The sequence below is a fragment of the Ochotona princeps genome, chromosome 7 (assembly GCF_030435755.1).
Source record: "Ochotona princeps isolate mOchPri1 chromosome 7, mOchPri1.hap1, whole genome shotgun sequence".
Classification (NCBI taxonomy): domain Eukaryota; kingdom Metazoa; phylum Chordata; class Mammalia; order Lagomorpha; family Ochotonidae; genus Ochotona; species Ochotona princeps.
The window spans coordinates 72,114,774-72,137,372 of record NC_080838.1 but is presented as its reverse complement, the minus strand read 5'-3'; the positions used below and the strand labels follow the sequence as shown (position 1 = coordinate 72,137,372).

Genomic DNA, 22,599 nt, shown 5'->3' with positions numbered 1-22,599 from the left:
GCTGATTTGGTTGACCTTATAGTCTCTGTTCACCCAGACTTTTGCTGTCATCATTTGGCTGAGGTAGTTGTCGATTTGTTCAGTTCTCCTCCCTCTGCATGGTAACAGATGTCCTCTGCAGGCCCCAATGGGCTGCCATATTCTTTATGTTCATTACGGTCTGCCATCCACTGCTCCATCTTTTCTACTGAAGAGAACCACTTCTTACGGGTTGACCCAAGGACCTGGGCCAGATGACCCAGGCCCTGCCAGACCTCTACCCCGGGACTCACAGACCCAGCACCCACCACGCAGATGGGCACAACTACCTGGACCAAGTGACCCAGGCTCCTATGGACCCATGAGTGCAGGGCTCACGGATCCAGCACCCACCTCACAAGAGGGCCCAAGAAGCTTGGCCAGGAGTCCTAGGCCCTGCTAGACCCCCTGACCCTGGGGTTCACAGACCCAAAACCCAATGTGCAGACAGGCCCAAGGACCTGGGTCAGGCAACCTGGGACCTGCCTGACCTACTGATTCCGGGGCTCATGGACCTTGCATTCACTGCACCCAGATTGGCATGGCTTGCCTCACTTTGGCATTCACCAGTGGATGTTGCAGCCTGCCTCAGTATAACCTGTTCCCAGTTCCAGCTCCTGCTGGTGGTTGATGTAGTTTAGCTTGGCCCAGCCAGCACCTAGTCCTGGCCCTATTCTGGACTGGTTGAAGTTGTGGCCCAACCTGGCCTGTCCTGCACCCCATCCTGGTTCTCAAATCTGCCAGTGGATATGATGAACTGGCCCAGCCTGGCCCAGCCCCAGACCTGATTCATATATGTGTGCTGGTGGGTACAGTAACCTGGCCTGGTCTGGGCAGCTCCTTGCCTTGGCTTTTGCATTCACCTGCAGAGACTATGTCCTAACAAAGGAGTTCTCCAGGCTCCTCTATCAGATCTCCTTCCAGCAACAGATCTGTTGCAGACTGGTGGGTACTTGGCCTGGATTGACTTTGTCCACCTCTTGTCCTGGCAAGTAAGTGTCATTTCATGGCCAGCCCACACCCATTCTGGTTGTTACTCTTGGGAGTCACAGCCCAGCCATACTTGGTCCACTCCCAGCCACAGCTCTCATGTGGTTAAGCAGGAACTGAGACCTAACCCAACCCGTTATACATTCACACTGTCTCTCATGCATACCAGTGGGTGCTGGAGTCCGCTGCAGTGTGCCGCTCCCCAGACCCAGTCCACACCCATGCGGAGGGAGACTGCAGCCATGTCCAGCCCTGACCACTGACCTCATCCTGGCCCTTGCGCTCACCAGTGGAAACCCCAACCCTGCTGGGGCATCCCCTTAGCTGCCCAACCAGTCCTGCTCCCAGCCACAGATCTTATGCGTGCCAGAGAAGATTACCGTTCCCACACGAGTGTGACCTCATACCTTCATCCCTCAGATTCTGTCCTCAGGCCTGATTCTCTGCCAAGAGAGGTATCTTTCATTTGTAGTCTTTCTGATGCAGAATCAGAGATAAAGAAGCTACACAACTAACCACATTTCTGTTTTTGAGGATTCATTCATTCATTTACTTATTTTTATTGGAAAGGCAGATTTACAGAGAGAAGGAGATACAGAGAAAAAGATCTTCCATCTGCTGGTTCACTCCCCAGTGGCTGTAATAGCCAGAGCTGAGCCGATCTGAAGCCAGGAGCCACGAGCTTCTTCTGGACTTTCCATACTGTTGCAGGGCCCCAAGGGTTTGGGCCGTCCTCTGCTGGTTTCCCAGGAAACAAGTAGGGGCTGGATGGGAAGTGGAGCAGCCAGGTCAGAACTGGCACTCAAAAAGGATTCTGAGGCATACAAAGTGAGGATTTATTCATTGAGCCATCATGCAAGGGTCCTGATCCATATTCCTTACTAAGGTTTAAAGTATTTTAGGGGGTGAAAACCTGATCATTTACATTTATTAATATAACCAATTAAGTATGTATAACTCAGTGTTTTTTGGAATATGCATACAAATGTGTAAGAATAATCACAATAGAAGTTTTAGCATTTTGTCATGCTGAATGAAGCCAAGTACCTTCTATTCTTTCTGCCATTCTGCAATTTCTGATTAATTAATTTAGGTTGCTTCTCTATGATGGATCTTTTGTCTTGAGTGAGCTGGGTAATACCTCTTTGGGAGTTAGAATTCTAGAATACAGTGTTTGAACAGGATTTCTGTATTAAGGACTCAATTGGAGTCCCCTAGTAAACACACCCGTCTGGAAGTTAGCCTGACAAATAGTAGAAAAAGACAGGCATACTTTTATCCTCAGTCTTGCTGGTGGTATAACTGACATCACAATTTCAGCTGGCTGCTGTTAGTGGAAGGAGTTAGTGGTCAAGTCTGTATCTACCTGCTGTGACGTTGTTGAAGCATTATGCTAGAATGATGGGAGGGCAGCAGATTGAGGCTTTTTTTTTTTTTTTTAGTAAATGTTAATGTGTTTGTTCAAATGTATTTTGAAAGTTATTTTATTGATTTTTAACAGATTCAATGTAATTTGTAGAGTTCTGAATATAGGTCAATCTCATTGGTGTTAGGTGGAACCTCAGTGTAGTTTTCATTTGTATTTCCCTGGCAGCTAGGGGACTGGAACATTTTTTCATATGTCAATTAGCCATTTGAATTTGTTCTTTTGAAAAATGTCTGTTTATTTCCATTGCCCAATTCTTCACAGGATTGTTTGTTTTGATGTTGTGGAGCTTGTGAAACTCTTTGTAAATCCTTGATATTTGTCTCCTATTGATTGTATGTACAATTCTAAGAACACAAGTTTCCCTTCCTCTCTCCACTTACTTCCTTCTCCTTTTCTCTTTTTTGCTTTTTTAAAGTTTTTTGAGACATCTTAAATTTAGATTTTAGTAAAAGCTTAGTACTTCACCAAATAAAAAGTTTAAAAGGATTTCAGTGGGAGTGTAGGAAAAACGTATAAACAACACTCAATATGATGTGCTCCAGCTGCACACATTTTGATGCAAATGCTAGAATTTCATTTGATTTATAGCTGAATATTTCATATATAAATCTCTCTCACACACATATACACATACACATATAACCTATATGTCTTTATCATGTTGTTCTCATTTATCTGATGGTTGAATCCAAATTTTACATACAGATCTCTGGCAGGATTTAACACCAAAGAATCTCAGTATTTTTGAAAGTGAATATCTTTCTAATTCTCTGCTGCATGTCTTTAGACAATTTCTCAGACTTATCAGTAGATCAATTTTAAAATCATTGTTAATGGCTATTCCTGTTACACACAGGAGCTGTTCCCTGGTGAGTCTTATGCTGCCTCATGAGAAGTGGTTATTTCAAAGGTTTTTTTTGGTCAATTTTCTATTCCATAAATACTGCAGGAACTGAGGTTTTTATATATAATAGAACCTTTAATGTTTTCTCAAATTCATTCACAGATACTCAAAATGGATTTTTGAAAAATAAAGCAGTTGTTTAAAGCGAGGTTCCAAGTGGATCTATGCCATATTCCTCATTAATTCTAGTACTATGAAGGATAAAAACTGGCAGAGAATCTAACATACTGTCTTAAATCTACTCTTCTTAAATCAGTGTGATTGTTCAGTTGTTTTAAATCACCATAGTTCTAAATTATCCCTGCTGATTGATTTTACACATTATAGATTACTGATGGGCAATTAATATAAAACATATGCAATTTGGATTATGTTATTATACATCTCTGTTCTTCCTACCTCATAATTTTGAAAGTGATATGGAAAGCATACACACACATACAGGGATAGTTAGAAATTTCATGTTTAACGTATGCTTGTTTATGTAGGTTAAAGCTTATATTAAATATATATGCCTAAGGTTATATTAAGAATGATGGCTATAAAATAGAAACATCTTTACAAAATTGAATATTTCCTATATTCCTAAAGAGAATTGATGTCATTTATGAAGATATAAATTCAAAGTCCAATACATATTATTTTGATTTTTATGATATTGTGAATCCTCTTTAAATGTGATGTAAAATCTTTAAATATATTATTGCAAACATTTGTTTTTATATGAATAAATAAATATGCATAACTATTTTGAGATTAGTAGAAAATGCTGACTAAATGACAAAAGAAAGTGTTGCATTTTGTATGATTCTTCAAGTATATATGTACTTTTTTTTTTAAAGATAAGTACATTTTTAAAAAATATTTATTTTATTTTTATTACAAAGTCAAATATACTGAGAGGAGGAGAGACAGAGAGGAAGTGGAGCTGCCGGGATCAGAACCAGCAGCCATATGGGATTAAGGCGAGGACCTTAGCCACTAGGCCACACTGCCAAGCCCCAAGTATATATGTACTTTTGTCTTTTGAAACTTTCTTGTACTTAGTTTGTTACACTGCAGTTTTCAAAATGTGTGGTTTATAATTTGAGATTGTGCTATATGTATACATGGTAGAAAGGTGTAACCCAGATTATTAAATTAGGATACTTGTCACCACACATACTTTTCTGGAAGTGGCAACATTTGAGATTTAGCAAATTTGAAATCTGCCTGCTATTCGTTATAGTGGCCATGCAGTACAATGAATTTCTAAATCTTGTTCTTCCTGTCCTCATTTGGCCTTCAGGCTCCTGTTCTACTCTTAGTTCATACTGGTTTGTCTGTTTTAGATGACAGATATGTGTGAGATTATGTAGCAATTTTCTTTCTATGTCAGTTATTTCATTATGTTATTTTCCAGTTTTGTCTATGTCTGTCAAAAATGGCATATTTTCATTCTGCTTTTAATGATAAATAATACTTCATGATGTATTTCATCCTGTTCAGATTGTTGGAACCTGCATGTCCTCTTGATAACTAATTAATCTGGTTTCAAAGCTCATCGTCTGTTTATTTGGATTTTAGATTAATTTTAACTAATTTATCTGATCTTCATCGATCTCATTTTTTGCCAGTCATTGTGATTGCCGTTACGCCTGGCACGTTATTCCAGAGGTTTTCATAACTAACAAATTTCCACTTTGTAACTTCTTCACATCAAAAAAGAGTCAATAGAAAAAACAGATCATGGGTAGGCTCCCCTTTAGAACGGGAGAGCTTTTTCTGTAGAGTCTCAATAAAGAGGAGTTGATAGGATTTCCTTGTTTAGATAATTGAACGATTAAAATACGTAAATTTAAGGGGAATTTTAGGTCTACAGTTGTCTCTTAAGAGGAGACATATTTGTGTGTCTGTGAGGACTCTAGAAATACTTTGATAGATGCACAGTGGTAGAAATTCCTCGTAGCTGAACTACAACATAAATGTTAAGTAGTACACATAAGGTCCCCTCCATTCTCTGCTTCTCCATTACAAATGGTGAGAGTGAGGGTTGTACTAAACCCCCATAACTGTGCAACTCTTTGAATATATGAGACAAGCAGGGAAACTTATTCCATGGCACATGGGTCCAAGCATGAATCAGCAAATCATTCCTTTCACCTATCACATCGCCTGGGATTGAGATGTGTGGTGTTTATTGATTTAGAGAAGCAGCCTGAGCCATGAGGCTTTATGAGTCTTCAGGGAAGACAAGAAGAAATTGGGAACCTCTTCCTGCTTTTGGGCTGAGGACGGACACCCTTCCAATAGTTTTCTCTTTTATATTGGATATATGCATAAGGTGTGTTCTTCAGGTAGGGGCATTCTTGACATCAGTGTACCACCTTCTTACACCTGAACCATTCTCCCTTAGGAGACCTGATAGAGGATCTTGGGAAACTTTTTTGTCAGAACACAGTGTTTGCAGTTAAGTGCAAGAACCAAGACAAGGAACTGCCCAGACCAGGCCAGGTTACTATACCCACCAGCATGCATGGGGGTAAAGTCTGGGGCTGGGCCAGGCTGGGCCAGGCTGGGCCAGTTCATAACACCCACTGGCAGATTTGAGAACCAGGACAGAGTGCAGGAGGGTTGGAATCCGGCTGCAACACCAGCCAGTTCACATCAGGCCTGGGACTGGGGGCTGGATAGGCCTTGCTTGGCTGCAGCACCCACTAACACAAGCTGGCATGGACCTAGTCAGGCTGTAGCACCTGCTGGTGGATGCTGAGGTGAGGCAAGGCATGACAGCCAGGAGGAGGTGGGTGTTGGGTCTGTGAGCACTAGGGGTAAGGTGTCCAGCAAGGCCTGGTTTGCCAGGTTTGGGTCCTTGGCTGACCTGCACATTGGGTTCCAGGTCCATGAGCCCTGGGACTGTGGATTCTGGTGGAGCTCTGGTTGCTTGGCCCATGAGGTGGGGGGTGGAGGGTCTGGCAGTGCCCCAGTTCCCTGGTCCAGCTCCTTGGCCCACCTACAAGATGAGTGCTGGGTCTGTGAACCCTGGGGGCAGGGTGTTTGGTGAAATCTGGGTTGACTTGCCCAGCTCCATGGTCCAGCCTGCATGGTGAGTGTCAGGTCCAGCCTCAGAGGCTGGGGGTCTGGTGGGGTCTGGGTTGTCTGGCCTGGGTCCTGGGCCTGCCTGTGCACTGTGGGCCTGGCCTCTGAGGCTCTGGGTCAGGGGGTCCAACCGATCCTGGGTTCCCTGGCCTGGGTCTGTGGCCCACCTGGACAGTAGATACCAGGTCCATCAGCCTCGGGCGCGAGGAGCATGATGGGCCCTGTGTTGCCTAGCCTCGTCCTTGGCCTGCTTGCAAGGTAGGTACTGGGTCTAAGAGCTCCAGGAGAGGGGAAGTTGAGCAGAGTCTTAGTCTCTGGCCTGGGTCCTTGGCCTGCCTGAGCGGTGGGTGTCAGGTTCATGAGCCCCAGAGGTGGGGACCCTGGTTGTCTGGCCCAGGTCCCTGGCTCACCTGCACGGTAGGTGCTGGGTCTGTTAGCCCCGGAGTTGGGGGTTCTGGCAGGGCTTTGATCACCTGGTACAGGTCCTTGGCCCACCTGTATGGTGGATGCCAGGTCCGTGCAACTGGGTCAGAGGGTTCAGTGGATCCCAATTGTCTAGCTTGGGTCTTGATGCACCTGCACGGTGACTGTCAGGTCTGTGAGCCCTTGGTGTGGGGGCTGTTGTGGGGACTCCTGGTCTGGGTCCTTGTCTTGCCTGTGCCTTGAGGGCCAGGTCTGTGAATTCTAGGGACTGTGGGTCTGCAGGGCCAAGTTGCCAAACCTGGGTCCTTTGTCTGCTTGTGCAGTGGGTGCCGGTCCGTGAGACTTGGGTGGTGGGTTCTGTGGGGACTGGGTCACCTGGTTGGGTCCTTGGCACAACTGCGAGAACTGGTTCTCCTCAGTGGAAAAGACAGAATAATGGACAGCTGGCTCAGATACACGTTTAGGCTATGACAACCCATTGAACCCTGCAGGAGACATCTGTGTCACAGCTAGCTGAGCCTGCATAGTAGGCACGGCGAATGTCCGAGCGAAAAGCACCGACACACGGAGACCATGATGGTGTTAGAAGTGCTGGGAGCCGTCTCTCCGAGCCGTCTCCTCCCAAGCCTCTTTATTACCATATTATCTCCTCTTTTCCCCAAGCCCATCAACAGGACAATAGGACGCCAATGAGTCTGCAAAGGCTAGGTGCTACTGATGTAGGCCCAGTTCCTGAGTGCTCAGCTTAAGGAATGTAAATCAACTCCTCAGCCCACAACATATTCCCCCTTCTGTATTAAAGCAGACTTGAATGCGCCTGTCTTAGGTTGTGGACTCTCAGGTTATCAGCCTTACCCGTCATCGGGAACCTCCGTAGCATGACGGAGACCCTGTCCTAGGTTGGTCAGTTCCCGGTCCATCTTACCCGTCACTGGCTGCCATTCAATGCCTTGTCTGCTGCAGCTGCTCAAACCATACTTGGGGAAGCTGGTAAACCTGTTCCAAGGCTGGGAGTGAATATCAGCTCAGTAGCAATGAGCAAACAACAGTTCCCGGGCTTGGGAAAACAAAGCACTTCACAGGTGAAACATACATAAAAGGCACAATGGGAGGCAAGAGGCCATGATCTTAGGAGTAACTTAGCTCAGTAGCAATGAGTAGACAGCAGTTCCCAGGATAGGGAAAACATTTTGCACTTGCACAGATGATAAAACAGAAATATATACAATACAACAGAAAGGCATACAATGGGGTACAGGAGGCCTAAACCAAACCTAACAGCATTTGCTATTTCTTTTCCAACAAATCAACCCACAGTCCAGCATAAGCATGCCCACCCACTCATGTTCATCAGTAAAGTCCTGTTGTTCCATAACTCTGGCAGTCTGTTCTGCGACCTTGTTCACTGTCACCACGGTAGCTGGTGGTAGTGGCTGTTGACGTACTGGCTATGATGGTCGCCGTTATGCCAAAGTCTCTTTTATTCTTTATCAGGCCAACATAGGCCTCTCCGTCAGTCCCAACAGGCACAGGCGGGATTCAGGGCAGCTGCAGGATAACAGCAGAATCGCAATAGCCATTCCAGCATGCTGTCAGGGTGCACTGGAACTTGGTGTCATTCCTTTCAGAGGCATCTCCTGTGCTTAAGAGAGAAGCATAGGGATAACACAAGCAAACACAAGCTTCAAATTCAATGAGCTAAGGTTCACTCACAAGAGCCAGTCCTCAGGTTTAGAGGAAAGAAGGAACTAATCCTCTGCCATAGTGGCAGGAGGAAAAACAAGAGAGAAAAACCTGTATTCATGGTGGGAAGAGCATTTTTTAAAGTTTCCTCTCAAAGCTGTTTCTCCAAAAACAAAGAAAATTCCTGGTATCCAAGGTACCTGGCCTTGGGACAAAAGGCCAGAAAGGTGTCACTGGCCAACTTCCTTGGTCCCTTTCAAATGATAAAGAGGCCAGTCTGAAGTCCTCCTCCTTGGCAATGCCTGGAGAAATGGGCTGAGGCTTCAGGTGGGGAATAGAAATGCAAATGTCACCCTTGTCTGTTGGGGAAGTAAGTACCTGTTAAGATAAGCATTTGTCCTGGGAGAGACATGCTCTGGTGAATCCAAGACAAGGTGGGGAAAATATAAACCTAACAAAAGGAGTTCCAAATCAAAGCACGGATGGGTATTAGGAAGGCTCAATACTTCCTCCCCCATCCCACATGGCTCTCAGAGAACAAAGTCCAAAGCCACTGATAAACTTCGGCTTTGACCATCAGTCAGGGAACACGCTGCAGAACAGCGACAAAATACTGATATACTTATGTTATATATAAAGGCCTAATATACTTGCTTGTTCCGTTGATCTTCTGACTCAAATGCCATCATCTTGTCCAGTATCCGAGCTTTCACAAGACTCAGCAGCAGAAGCTTGCCGGACAAGCCTCTCAGGAATCCACCTCGGACGATTTTCATTTTCTGGGAAAACACAAACTGATCCTCGCCCCCAAATGAGGACGGGATCTGGGCCTAGCCACTTACCAGTCAAGGGGTCTTTCCACATAACATAACCTTTCTGCTTCTGAGACGGATTCCAATGACGATCTGCAGCAGACCGTCCTTCAGCATCCAATGTTAGAAAATTTAAATAATACAAGATTCAAATGATCTCGGGGAGTGCTATATTCCCCCTTTTTGGTTTTAATAAGGTAATCCTTAATAGTACGGTTGGCACGTTCCACAATACCTTGTCCTTGAGGATTATAAGGAATACCTGTAATTAGTTGTATATGGTGGGAGGCAGCAAAATCATGAAACTTGCTGCTAGTATAGCAAGGACCATTATCAGTTTTGATAACTTGAGGAGTTCCCGAGATGGAAAAACATGAATAGCAATGGGCTAGAGTATGTCTGACTTGTTCTCCTGTTTGAGGAGTAGCTAAAATAAATCCAGAACAAGTATCGATAGTGACATGCACATACTTTAGTGTCCCAAACTCTGGGATGTGTGTCACGTCCATTTGCCAGACATGATTGGGTAACAGTCCCCGGGGATTTACACCATAATGAGGAACAGGTAAAAATTGAGGGCACACTGAGCATTGCTTCACGATGGTTCTGGCTTGTTCCTTAGTCAGACTAAAGCGCAAACGAAGCGTGTTAGAATTTAAGTGAAATCTAGCATGTGCCTTTTGAGCTTCTTCAAGAGCTGAGGCCACCAATTTGGTGGCTGAATCTGCAGCCGCATTTCCTGATGTCAAGGGCCCAGGTAAACCTGTATGGGCTCGAATATGAGTCACAAAGAATTTATCTTTGCGGGCCCAAATACAGGCTTGAATTTTAGCAAATAGAGATGCTGCTGTAGAGTGGGAAGAAATTTGACCCGCAGTCTCCAGCACAGGAAGGGAATGGGCAACATATCCACTATCAATTGGGCTAACACTGGGGTCGCTAGGTCCTAGTTACAATCTTCTGAACCTATTCTTTGGATGTTTTCCCACATTGATGTAGCCTCTCTTCTTTACCTCTGTTTCTTTCAACACATACATGATATGCTATTTTTATCACCTGGCTTGTTGGAGTGTGGCCAGTTTCTAAAATCGTTTCTTAGTGGTGAGTCTGTAGGAAAGAAATATGGAAGTTTCCATTGCTTAAAATTTCTCTGTGACCTGGAAAGACCTGATATATTCAAGCATTTGATTTGAACTCCTGTGTTAGTTGAGACATGATATACCAAGATCTCATTTCTGTATTCCAATTTGTGACTCCTTGTGGATCTGTATCTCCTTTTTCCTTGAGTTCCTCTGGGTTGGTTAAGATATGGCATTTTTTTCCATATGTTGGGTATGACTTCTCATGCACTCTATTATGGGGAGTTGACATCATTGTGCCTTGGGATTTTGTCTTCTAGGTGACTTTTCTGTGCCTAAAGCTGGCTGTACCTGAGCTGAAGTGGTGTGGCCATGGGGTGTATTCATTTCACGGCAGATTCTTATTCAAAAATGCACACATTCTAATTGCTGACACATATAAGCAATAAAATTTACATAAAAATTGGGAAAGTGAGCATTTATACATGCATTAGTGTCGATTGTGACACTCAAGTAAGTTCCCATCTTCGGTATGGAGTGGGCCAGAGTATTTAGCCAAAAGGAGAAAAGGTCAGGGAGGTAATACAGAGAGAGTCACTTGAGCAGCAGCTCTAGCCATGTTCTCAGTGGAAGAGAGAGAGAGATCATGAGCTGTTCCCTTCATCTGTCACCTTTTAGGAGAGTACACATTCTCATGTTGAATAAAGAACTCAGTCTCCATATTTTCATTTTGCTCATCACCACCCCACCCCATATTTTAGATGAAACAGACACAGCCCAGGAAAGAGGGACTTGTGATTGACAAATAGTGAGACAGAATTATATGGGACATGTGAGATTCTGCTAGTAGATCATCTAATAGTCTGCCTATTCCATACTATTTTCTCCTCAGAGATTTCTTAAGGGGGTGCTGAAGATTGATATTCTGTCTTCTGCATCTGCTTCCAGGTCATGGGGGTCAATTTTCCTGTGTTTCCCCAGCATGGTAACATGTAGTGAATTCACATCACAAATCAAAGGGTTTTCACAAGCTACAGCCAATTGCTGTGGCTCCAACATAATTATAATTACTTTAAGAAGCTACTGAATTTTGGGTTTAGCACAGTAGTCTAGCAGCTAATGTCCTTGCCTTGTATGCACAAGGTCCCATATGGGCGCTGTTTTGTGTCTCAGCAGCCCTGCTTCCCATGCAGCTCCCGACTGGCAGCCTGGGAAATCAGTTGAGGACAGACCAAAACCTTGGGACTATTGTGCCGGTTTCTGAAATCCCCAGATAATCATCAAGTCTGAAGTCGGTGCTAAGGCATAAAAGTGGTTTATTCAAACTAACCTAGGTCTCCCAGCCACCTCCCCCAGCCCAGCATGGCCGGGCGGGGAGGGGCAGCCACTGCAGGATCCGCAGAAAGCCCGTGAGCCAGAGAGAGAGAAAGGAAAAGGACCCCCAGAGCCCAAGCTCCCCAGTTTTTATACATTTCAGGCTATTAATTATACAGTCATGATCTAGCAGGCTTCTATTGGTGGGTTTGAAACTAGCAACTTTCAAAAAGTACAAGTCAATGAGCTATAGGGCGGTGGATCTTATCAAACACCAGGTACCTCCTTCCTGAGGAGTGGTCTGCCTACGTGACCTGCCAGGTGTCCTGCTGGGTGTCAGGCCCAGAATCCACACAGCCCCCAGCCAAGCCGTCAAGGCAGGATCACAAAGGGCAGAAAACTTCCAGGCTCTTCAGGACCCTGCACCAGCTTGGGAGGCCCAGAAGAAGCTCCTGACTCCAGGCTTCAGATAGGCTTAGCTCCAGCCGTTGCGGTCACTTGGGGAGTGAATCATCAGAAGAAGATCTTCCTCTCTGTTTCTCCTCCTCTCTGCCTTACCAATAAAAACATTTTTTTTTCTTAAGAAAAGAAGCTTCTGAATTTTGAAATACAGATGTTAGTCATCAAGTTGAACATGATTTGGCAAAGATAAACTGTTGGTAGGACCCCTCTATCTTTTTAAAACTTTTATTCATTTTCATTTGAAGGGCAGAGTTACAGAGAGGAGACACACAGAGAGAAATGCTTTGCATTTGTTGGTTTACTATCCAAATGGTTGTAATAGAGCTGAGCGGATATAAAGCCAGGAACCAAGAGTCTCCTCTGAGTCTCCCAAATGATGTAGGGGCCCAAGAAACTAAGCCATCTTCCACTGCTTTCTCAAGTTACAAAATATGAACTGGATCGGAAGTGAAGCAGCTGGGGACAAATTAGCCTTCACATGGGATGTTGTTGCAGACAGAGGATTAGTCTGATAAACCATTAGTAATGTCCCTCTCAGGAATAGAAAAATACATTCTAATATTTCCAAAATAATTGGAACCCAGTAATGTCCCTGTTTAGCCTCTGTATGATTTCTTGTGTATTTTTTCTATGAACATACTGCTGCTAAAGCAAATGTGACTGATTCCATCATGTCTGAACATAATCCTTGTTCTATTAGTACTTGTTTTAATGCTAGTTATAATGAAATTGCTGGCAAGTTTCTTGCAAAAGCAGGTTCCTGACTGAATCATGAAAAAGAGGTAGGTATAATATTTCTTACAGAAAATGCAGCAGCTTTTATATGACAAATTCAAAGACTTGATTTTCCTGTTTGTGATTTGAGGAGTTATCTGAAGTCTTCAACTGATTCCTAAGAGTAGATTACTTCTGCACGCACTTGAAAATATCCAGTAGGTAAAAGCTTAATACTTGACATATATTCTCAGATTTGGACGCTCTGTAATTTAACTGCAGTAGGAATGCTAAGTATCACCTGGTAATATCCTTTTCATTTAGGTTGTAATTACTAGGAAGGAGAGCTTTCTTTCTAAGTTCTTAATAAAACTAGGAGGAGGAGGTAGGTTTTCTAATAACATCTGGCAATTGGGGGGATTTTGTTAGCATATTCCACTAACACTTTATTTTCTTAAATTTTGTGATACAGTTTCATTGGCCCTGGCACTTCCCCTCCCCAAATGCCTTCCCACGACCCCCAATTTCCAATCTAGTATTGCAATGGGAAGTCCTTCATGAGCAGTCGTAAGTCCATCATTCTGCTATTAAAGTGTTTGCTGACATTGTAGGCATGGACAATGTCAGAGAATCCAGCATTCTATTGTCAGGAAATATTGAAAAGTTTTACTGGGAGTGTATCTTTGGTCTGGATACAGAGATGCATACTGCACTATGTCTCCACATCTGGACATGTCAGTCCCTGCTACACTTCTATTATACATCCCCTTAAATACAGAGCCAGAAAACACAATCCACTACAGGGAGGAAAAACAGAAACTTTACATCAACATGAAGTCAAACAACATGCTACAGAATGACCAATGTGTTGCTAAGGCAATGAAAAGAAAAATAAAAAATCTTGTAGAAACTGATGCTACTGCATGACTCATGTGGTGCCGAAGAAATGACAATGAAACCAAGAATGCCAATAAAAATAAGAATATTAAGGCCCATGAGATGTAGCAAAAACAGTGTTAAAAGGGACATTTACAACATCAGGTGTTTACAAGCAATCAAAACTTCTCATATGAATGATCTATTAGTGAATAACAAGGACTTCTTGAAAAAGACACAAATCAATAGAAAGTGTGAAAAGGTAAAACTCAAAAATAATTGGATTTGAAACCAAAGAGGTATCAATTGAAACAAAAAAGAGCCATTCCCTAAGAAGAGCAAAACAACCCCTCAGCTGTATTAAAGAGCTTCACGAGAAAACAGCCACTTAAACTGAGAGATGAAGGAGAAATACTTCCAACTTCTGCTCTGTACATGGGTCATGACAGTGTTGGCATAGGCAATAGTAGAGATTCTGATTTTTTTATTGTCTAGGTATATTTAGAAGTTTTGATGGAAGCCTACCTTCATTCCTTAGTAGAGCTGCATTCTATTGATTTTCTTTGAATCCTGGTACTCTGGTCTCCATTATATACTTTGTGGAGTTACATGTGTACATTTATTCACCTTTATTAATTCGTTTTGTACTTTTGATGGAAGTTGTCTTATATTAGAGCCAACATGGCTCATTTGACTTAGCATAATGGCTTCCAGTTGGGCCCATTTGGATGCAAATGATAGAATTTCATTCTTTTTAATAGCTGAGTAGTATTCCATAGAGTAAATGTACTACAGTTTCTTTACACAACCCTCTTTCAATGGGCATCTGGTTGTTTCCATGTTGTTGTGATTGTTGATTGTGTTGCAGTGAATATAGGGGCACAATTTGCTTTCTCGTGTGTATGTATCAGGTCTTTTGGATATATTCCCAGGAGTGGGATTGCTGGGTCATACAGTAGGTGAATTTTCAGTTGCTTGAGTAGTCCCCATACCAACTTCCACACTGGATGCACCAGCTGCAATCCCACCACTAGCGGAGTAGGCTTCGTTTCTCCCCACGTCTCATAAGCAGGTGTTGTTGGTAGTTTTCTCTATGAAGGCCATTCTCACTGGAGTTAAGTGGAACCTCAGTGTTGTTTTTATTTGAATTTCCCTTATTGCTCTGGAGCTTGAATATTTTTTCAGATATCTCTTAGCATTTTGATTTGTTCTTTTGAGAAGTGTCTGCTGGTTTCCTTTGCCCATTTATTAGCTGGTTTGTTTTGCTGTTATTTATTTGTTTATTGAGTTCTTTGTATATTCTGAATATTAGCTCCCTGTCTGTTGTGTAATGTGCAAAGATTTTCTCCAACTCTGCTGGTTGATCTTTTTTACTTTCACCAGTGCCTTTTTTCATTTGACCCAGATTGAACATGCACTATATCTGCTCTGGAGTTTTTAAAGAAAGGAATATATCAGAAGTGAACAAAGACCTTTCATAGAAAATTTTACCTGAACTAAGTTTCAAAGCATCCTTAGGTTGCAATTCTCATCCTGTAGAGGGTACTAGGTTATAACTTAAGCCATGAGTTTGCCGTCTCTTGCTAAAATTTATCCAGAATTATCCCAGGAGTCTGATATTATTTTTTGACTTTTCCTGATGACTCAGGTCTCCAAAAGGTATGGAGGTAACAAGGAATTCCTAGAGAAGTGGCTATCTGTGGATCTACTTCAGACACAAAAGAGAGTCTCTTCTCACTTTGGAGTGCTTTTTGAGGGACTGAACTGAGGCATTTTTTCTTTTAGATTTTTAGATACCCCTTTTGCCTCTTCTGTTTGGGTTATCTTTAATAAAAGTATAAAAAAGACTAGTAGATAGCAATAATTACTTGCTAAATGTGTGTAGGTGAAGTGCATTTGTATCTTTATCTAGACATGTTGCTCTTATTTGTACGGGAGTAAAGAAGGTGGTAGAATGTGGGTAGAGTAATTTTTGCATAGTGAGGGGACAGGTTGCTTTGTAAGTACTGTAGACAACAGCCACTTCAGAGGTTCTAGTACCACTAAAAGGAGAGCTAATGTTTTTTCTCCATCTTTAAATGGATAAGTCTTTGCAGTTCTCAGACTTTTCTCTGCAAATTTCTGCACGTTAATCTAACACAAGAAGTGTATACAGTTTGAAACTCGAATTTTTTCCTAGTTTTAAGTCTCTGGTCAAAACAATAACTTCAGCCCCTGAAGTGTTTTGTTGAATAACACTCCATGAGTTTCCATCTTGTAATTAAGATTTATTGTGCCATAATCTGTCTTTCCTAATTCCTTTCTTCATGAAACTACTGCCATTGGTGAATCATTTAATTCTGGATTTGCTAGAGGTTTATCTCGTATGTTAATCCTACAACAGTGCAACCTAAGCATATTGAATGCTGAGGCAATGTGGGCGTTCGGGAGAGAACACAGGCACTGGGAAAGCTCTTTCCTCCCCTCAGAGAAGGACATTGCCTCTTTTACTCACCACGTTTCTTTGCATTGGAAGTATGGACCACAGGGCTTCTTCAAGAAGGGGGAACTCTGTTTACTGTGTTTCAGCTTTCCATACCTGAAACGCTTTTCTGTGTCCTTTATAGCCCGACAATAAAACCTGCTGTACTGATTCAGAGTTCTCTCCATGTTGGCAACAGTATTCCCATGCTACGAGCCTGCTGTATGGACTGCTTCCCATCCCGAATAACCCTCTCCTCTTCACTTGTCTCTTATCATTAAACATATGCAATGAAATGTTTATCATCCAGTTTGTAGGAGCTCTGGGATTTAGGAATGTGGCATAACAGGTTAAGCCATCACTTGCTATGTCAGAATCTTATACAGGTGCTAGTTCATGTCTTGGCTATTCCACTTCAATCCAGTTTCCTACTAATGTGCCTGGAAAAGCAGCAGGAGATGAACCAGGTGATTGGACCCTTTCACACATGTTGGGGACTTGGAAGAAATTCTTGGCTGCTTTCTTTTGACTTTGGCTTCACTTAGCCCTAGCCATGGCAACAATTTTGGGAATGTACTAGCATATAGCAGATTTCTCTCTCTCTCTCTCTCTCTCTCTCTCTCTCTGGGGTTCAATGGTAAGCAGTAAGTGACCTAGTGAAAGGGAAAGCTGGGATAGAGCGTGTTTAAGGTATTTTCAGATGACAGCAGGAGATTGTCGCAATGACAATCTCTCAGACAGGAGGCTGAGGTATTCCTTAGTTTTGTAGACTGGTGTTTGAGGAAGACAGTAGGGGAAGAGAATTTCTGCAAGGATAGAGGCATCTATTTCAGTCTCAGCTGCTGGGGTATGCCACAGAGTTAGCTGGGAGACATACAACAAGGAAGGTTCCTCAGGAATGCAGGGGATGGAATTGAGCTGATTTAGGAAGATGATTAGTGGAAGTGTTCACATGGACCAGGGTTTGGGGACATGTAGGCAGGGAACTGCTAGCTCTTTTTTTTTTTTTTTAAGTAGGGCATCCTACACTAACCTAGAGAAGGTGTGCATCTAACTTGGAGCAATCCACAGACCTATAGGGCAGGGAATGGAGGTGGTCAAATACTGGAACTTAGCAATCCAACAGACGCTACATGTCTAAGACATGTTGCTCAGAGTTTCTTATATGGAGGGAATCAGGTGTGTGTTCAATTTTTTAAGAAATGAAGTGTTTGTGTGATATAAAAAGTTGAGAGTTTTTAGAATGGTAGCTTGGAGAGTAGTAAGGATTATTAGCTTGTTCTCTAGGAGCCAAAATGTGTCCTTTCCAGAGACCCTTCATTGGAATTGAGACATCTGTACGTTTGAATAGATGAGAAGAGCCTGGTGGGCTAAGAAGGGCTTGTGAGCTCATGTGTGTGCACTACCAGGAATTTTTTCTAAGTCAGTTTAATTTTCTTTTAGCAATTTCTGTTAGCAGCTTCATTCTAAAGACATGCCATGAGAAAAATCCATACCCTGTTTATAGACAATTTCATAACTGTGAAAGAACTTGCAAGATCAGTCTCACAATAGCTACAAAAGCTTCAATACCTTGGAATAAATTTAGCCAAGGACATGATGGATCTCCACAATGAACATTACAAAGAATTAAGGAAAGAAATAGAGGAAGACACCAGAAAGTGGAAAAATTCAGTTTACAGTTGCAATGCAATCCTAATAAAAAATACCTATAATATACTTTTTAGACCTAGAAAGAAATAATGCTAAAATTCATATGGAAACTCAAAAGACTCCCAAAACTAAGCAGTATTAAGAAACAAAGCTGGATGCATCACCAAACCAGACTTCAAGTACTATTGCAGGGCCATTGTAACCAAAAATCTGGAACCAACATAAAAGCAGATGTGAAGACCAATGGAATAGAAAGGAAATCCCAGAAGTGAACCTACACATCTACAATTAGCTGTTTTTTGACAAGCATACTGACTTTGTTCCGGGAGAAAGGGCAGTTCCTTCAACAAATGGTGCTCGACCCTTGGCTCTACATGTCCAGAAGTATGAAACAAGTTCTCTACCTAATGCTTTATACAAAATCAGTTCAAGATGTACCAGGAATCTAAATCTGTGACCGGATACATGAAAGGACTAGCATAAAACATTGGGAAATTCTTTAGGACTACCTTTTTAATGGTTGATTATTATTCCATGGAGTAGGTGCATAGATCAATTCACAGTTGTCTTAGCACTTTTCATACTGACTTTCACAGTGGTTGCACTATCTTACATTCCCACTGAAAGTGGGATAAGGTACACGTCTCCCCACATCCATGCCAGCAGGTTTTGTTAGTTGATTTCAGAATGTATGCCAGTCTCACTGGGGTAGGAGGGACCACAATGTGCTTTTTACTTGTATTTCCCTGATAGCTAGGGAGCCTTAACATTCTTTCATATGTCTATTAGAGATTTGAGTTTGTTCTTTTGAGAAATGTCTGCTCATTTTCTCTACCCATTTCTTAACAGGGTTGTTCATTTGTTGTCATTGAATTTCTGAAGCTCTTCATAGATCCTGGATATTAGTCTCCTAGTTTGTGTAGTATGTTATTATCTTCCACTCTGTTGTTTTCTTCCTCACTTTGCTGATCATTTCCTTTCCGGTAAAGGAACTTCTATCCCCACTCTTAGGAATATAGCCAAAGGAAGTGAAATGCAAATGAGAAAATGTCCTGCAACCTGTATTTATACCAACACAATACCCAATAGTGAAGACATGGAAACAATCCAGATGTCCATTGAAAGGAAAATGGACAAAAAATTGATGATGCATCTACTCTATGGAATACTGTTCAACCATTAAAAAGAATGAATTTCTACCATTTGCAGCAAAGTGGTCTCCACTGGAGATCATTATGTTCAGTGAAATAAGTCAATTCCAAAATAGCAAATTAGGATGTTCTCTCTGATAGAAGGCAACCTTCAAATATACAAGATCAGTAGGTATATGAGTAAACATATATGTACATATATTCTTCTGGATGAATCATACAATGGAGAGTAGTATTCCTAGCAAATATACATTGCATAGGTATCTCTCTTCCTGAATACAAGAGGGCTTCCAATGAAACTGTTAAATATGTCTTGATAATAGGATGTTGACTTTACTAGTATCTATATCCACAATGTCATGATACATTTAAATTGCAGAATTACGGACTGAAGCAGTGTGCTATTGTAATAATATGGGGAAAATGGTGGCTGGGAAGTCAGTTGAAAAGGGAAAGATTTTTGTCTGGAACACTATCATGTAAAAAAATAATAACTAAAGCAAAAATAAATAAGTGATGTAGCCTTACACTTATGGCTTGGGGAAACAGCAGAAAATAACACAAGTCCTTGTTGCCTTTCACCTCTGTGGGAGACCTGGAAGCAGGTCCTGGCGTCCAGCTTCTGATCAGCTTACTATTAGCAGTTGAGGGCGTTTTGGGAGTAATGAGCAGACTGAGGACCTCTATCTCCGTCACTTCTCTCTGACTAAAATGCCTTTTGAAAAAAAAGAAATATGCAGAGTACGTGAGCAGGCATTTCTCAATACATGAAATACAGATGTCCAAAGAACACAAGAAGCAAATGCTCAGAATCTCTAGATTGTGATGATCTTTTATTTTCATCACTCATTAACATTTTAAGCGTTTAGTAGCTCTTTATTTTCCAGGATCTTTGCTTTCCAACAGAAATATAGCATAGGCATTTTTCCTGGTAGAAAAAGAAAAACTGTCTCTTCCTAAGGTTCAATCCCTTCACTCTGTCTTCCTTGCAACTATGTCAATGTCAAGTTTCAATGTTACCTACAGAACTGAATTTAGAACTTAAAGTGTCTATGTTGCTCCAATCAGATAATGACACAAATTCTGCCATGCAAGAATGTCCTCCCTGGAGTCTGTTTTACAGCCAGAATAGAAAGTCAAAGATGGAGGAAATGGCTGGAGAAGCAGCAAATTTTGTAGAGAATTCCTCCCCATTACTACACTTCCAAAGGCTTTACACAGGAGCCAGAGTGGTGGAGCAGTTGATTATGCTGCTACCTATGATGCTGACATCTCATCAGAGCATTTGTTTGAGTCTCTGCAGATCCTCTTACTCATCTTACTGCAAATGTACCCGGGAAGAAGCAGAAGTTGGCCCAAGTATTTTAGTCCCTATATCCACATAGGACAACTTGATTGTTTTGATGCATATTCAGTCATTGCCACCATTTGTGCAGCAAACTAGTGAATATGACATGTTAAACTCTTGTCATTCAAATAAGTAAATAAAGTTTACAAAATAGGATCCACTCAAAGCCAGCCCCAGAGCCAGGAAGATCCCAGTGCATGTTTCTTGCCTCCACTAAGGACGTGCTGAACTCCAAGGGAAGTTGCCTGAAGACCTGCTTTCTAGTACAGCTATTCATCTCACCGTTTGCTCCTTATTTTTGCTGTTAGAGATTTTAAAAATTATCTATTTATTTATTTTTGTTGGAAAGGCAGACCTAAGAAGAGAAAGAGATAAATAGAGAAAGATCCTTCATCTGCTAATTTACTCCGTAAGTGACCGCAACTGCCAGAGGCAAGCTGATCTTAAACCAGGAGCCAGGTTCTTCTTCCAGGTCTCCTATGTGGGTAGGTGGTCTAAGGCTTCAGGCTGTCCTCCATTGGTTTCCCAGGCCACAAGCAGGGAGCCGGATGGGAAGTGGAGCTACTCGGATTAGAACCGGCACCCATATGGGATCCTGGCGCGTTCAAGGCAAGGACTTAGCCACTAGGCTACAGTGCCAGACCCTGCAGCTCTGTTTCTAATGCTTCCTTTTTATCGTATGTTAAACTTCTTAATTTATGTCCCCTCATTAAAATTATTAAGCAATCGACATTTTCAAATGTTAAAAATTTGAAAAATTATTCTATAGATCCGCTAAAAAATATTGTGATTCTCCCAGCAGATTATTGATGACACTCCTCTAGAACTAGTCAAATCTGTGCTCAACATGAAATTCATGTTCTGCTTTAGTTTTGGCCCTGGTACATTCACTGGAAACTGTTTCCAGATACCATGAAATTTAAGGAAACAGTAATACTCATAAAAGATCATTAATGAAATGCACTAACAAATCTGCACTTGACATTGTTTTGAAGTCTAACTCAACAGCTGTTCCTTTGGCCTTAATGTGCATGATGGTCTCAAGTTGATTCATAAGCAAAGGAAGGTTCACCATAGGAATGCCATGGTAGATTGATTCATAGATGCCATTGGCTCTACCATGAAATATAAAAGCCTTGGTGTTTGAATGACCTGATATTTAGTGAATTTTTAATAAAATTAATTATAAATCTTAAAAATAATCTAAGAAATGTAAAATATGAGAAACTGAAAAAAATGCAGTGCTTGCTAACTGAAAGACAATAATCTTGATTTACATTGCTTTCATACCAAGAGGAATGAGGCCTACTAGGGTAGTGAATGAAGGCCCCTGGAAGATGGTATGTGACTAGAGGCTTGGAGTGTATGCAATAGTACCAAGTGGTATTAAAAAGAGCATTTTCTGGATAATAGGACTTCATATGTCAAATTAGAACATGAAGTACCTGTTGGAACATTTTTCTCAAAGAAATAGTGTGTTCACCTATGTGATTCAGATGTACAAGTTTGTAGGTCATGGCATGCTTGTAGTGCTGGTACCACAAGAAAGAAATCCTACACTCATTCTTGAAATTTCTTAGCATTTCATCACAATGGTTGTTAATTATTCCCACAGAAAATACTGAGTATTTTGTAAAAACAGAAAGATATTACAATTGGTAGCATTTGGGAACCCCTATGTTAGTGGAGCGGGAGATGACAGATATAATGACTGAAATAATGGCTAATAATATAATCTGGAAAATTATTAGTTTGATGTAATTAATTCATTTGAAACAAATATAGTGAGAAGCAGACAGATATGCATGCAAAAACACAAGGCACCAGAGAACTGAGAGAACTATAGAAGTAGATCTTTGAACTCTGATTCGCTCATGAAAAGCATCCCCACCAGCTGGGAAAGGGCCAGGCAAAGCCAGGAGCAAGGAACTTAATCTGGAGTCTACCATATGGATACCAATGACCCAAGGACTTTAGCCATTAGCTTGCTTCCTACTTTTTCTTTTTCTTTTATCTTGATGTTGTTTATGTAGTTGACAAGAATGCAGGCCCATGGGGAACTGTGCATTGTGTGGGGAGGGTCAAAGTATGAGGAAGATGGGTGGAACAAATGGCTCCAATTTGCCTTTTCTTCCCTTTTCACCTGTATGGTGGAGGCATGTTTGAAGAAGTGGGAAGAAACTTCTCCCAGCTGCCAAAGTGTA

General features: G+C 41.9%; 1 long non-coding RNA gene across 1 annotated transcript in view; it reads left to right on the top strand.

Moving 5' to 3' along the window:
• Positions 1–22,599, top strand: part of LOC105942398 (uncharacterized) — a 94,365-nt gene that overhangs the window by 7,592 nt on the left and 64,174 nt on the right. The gene's annotated exons all lie outside the window — the stretch shown is intronic.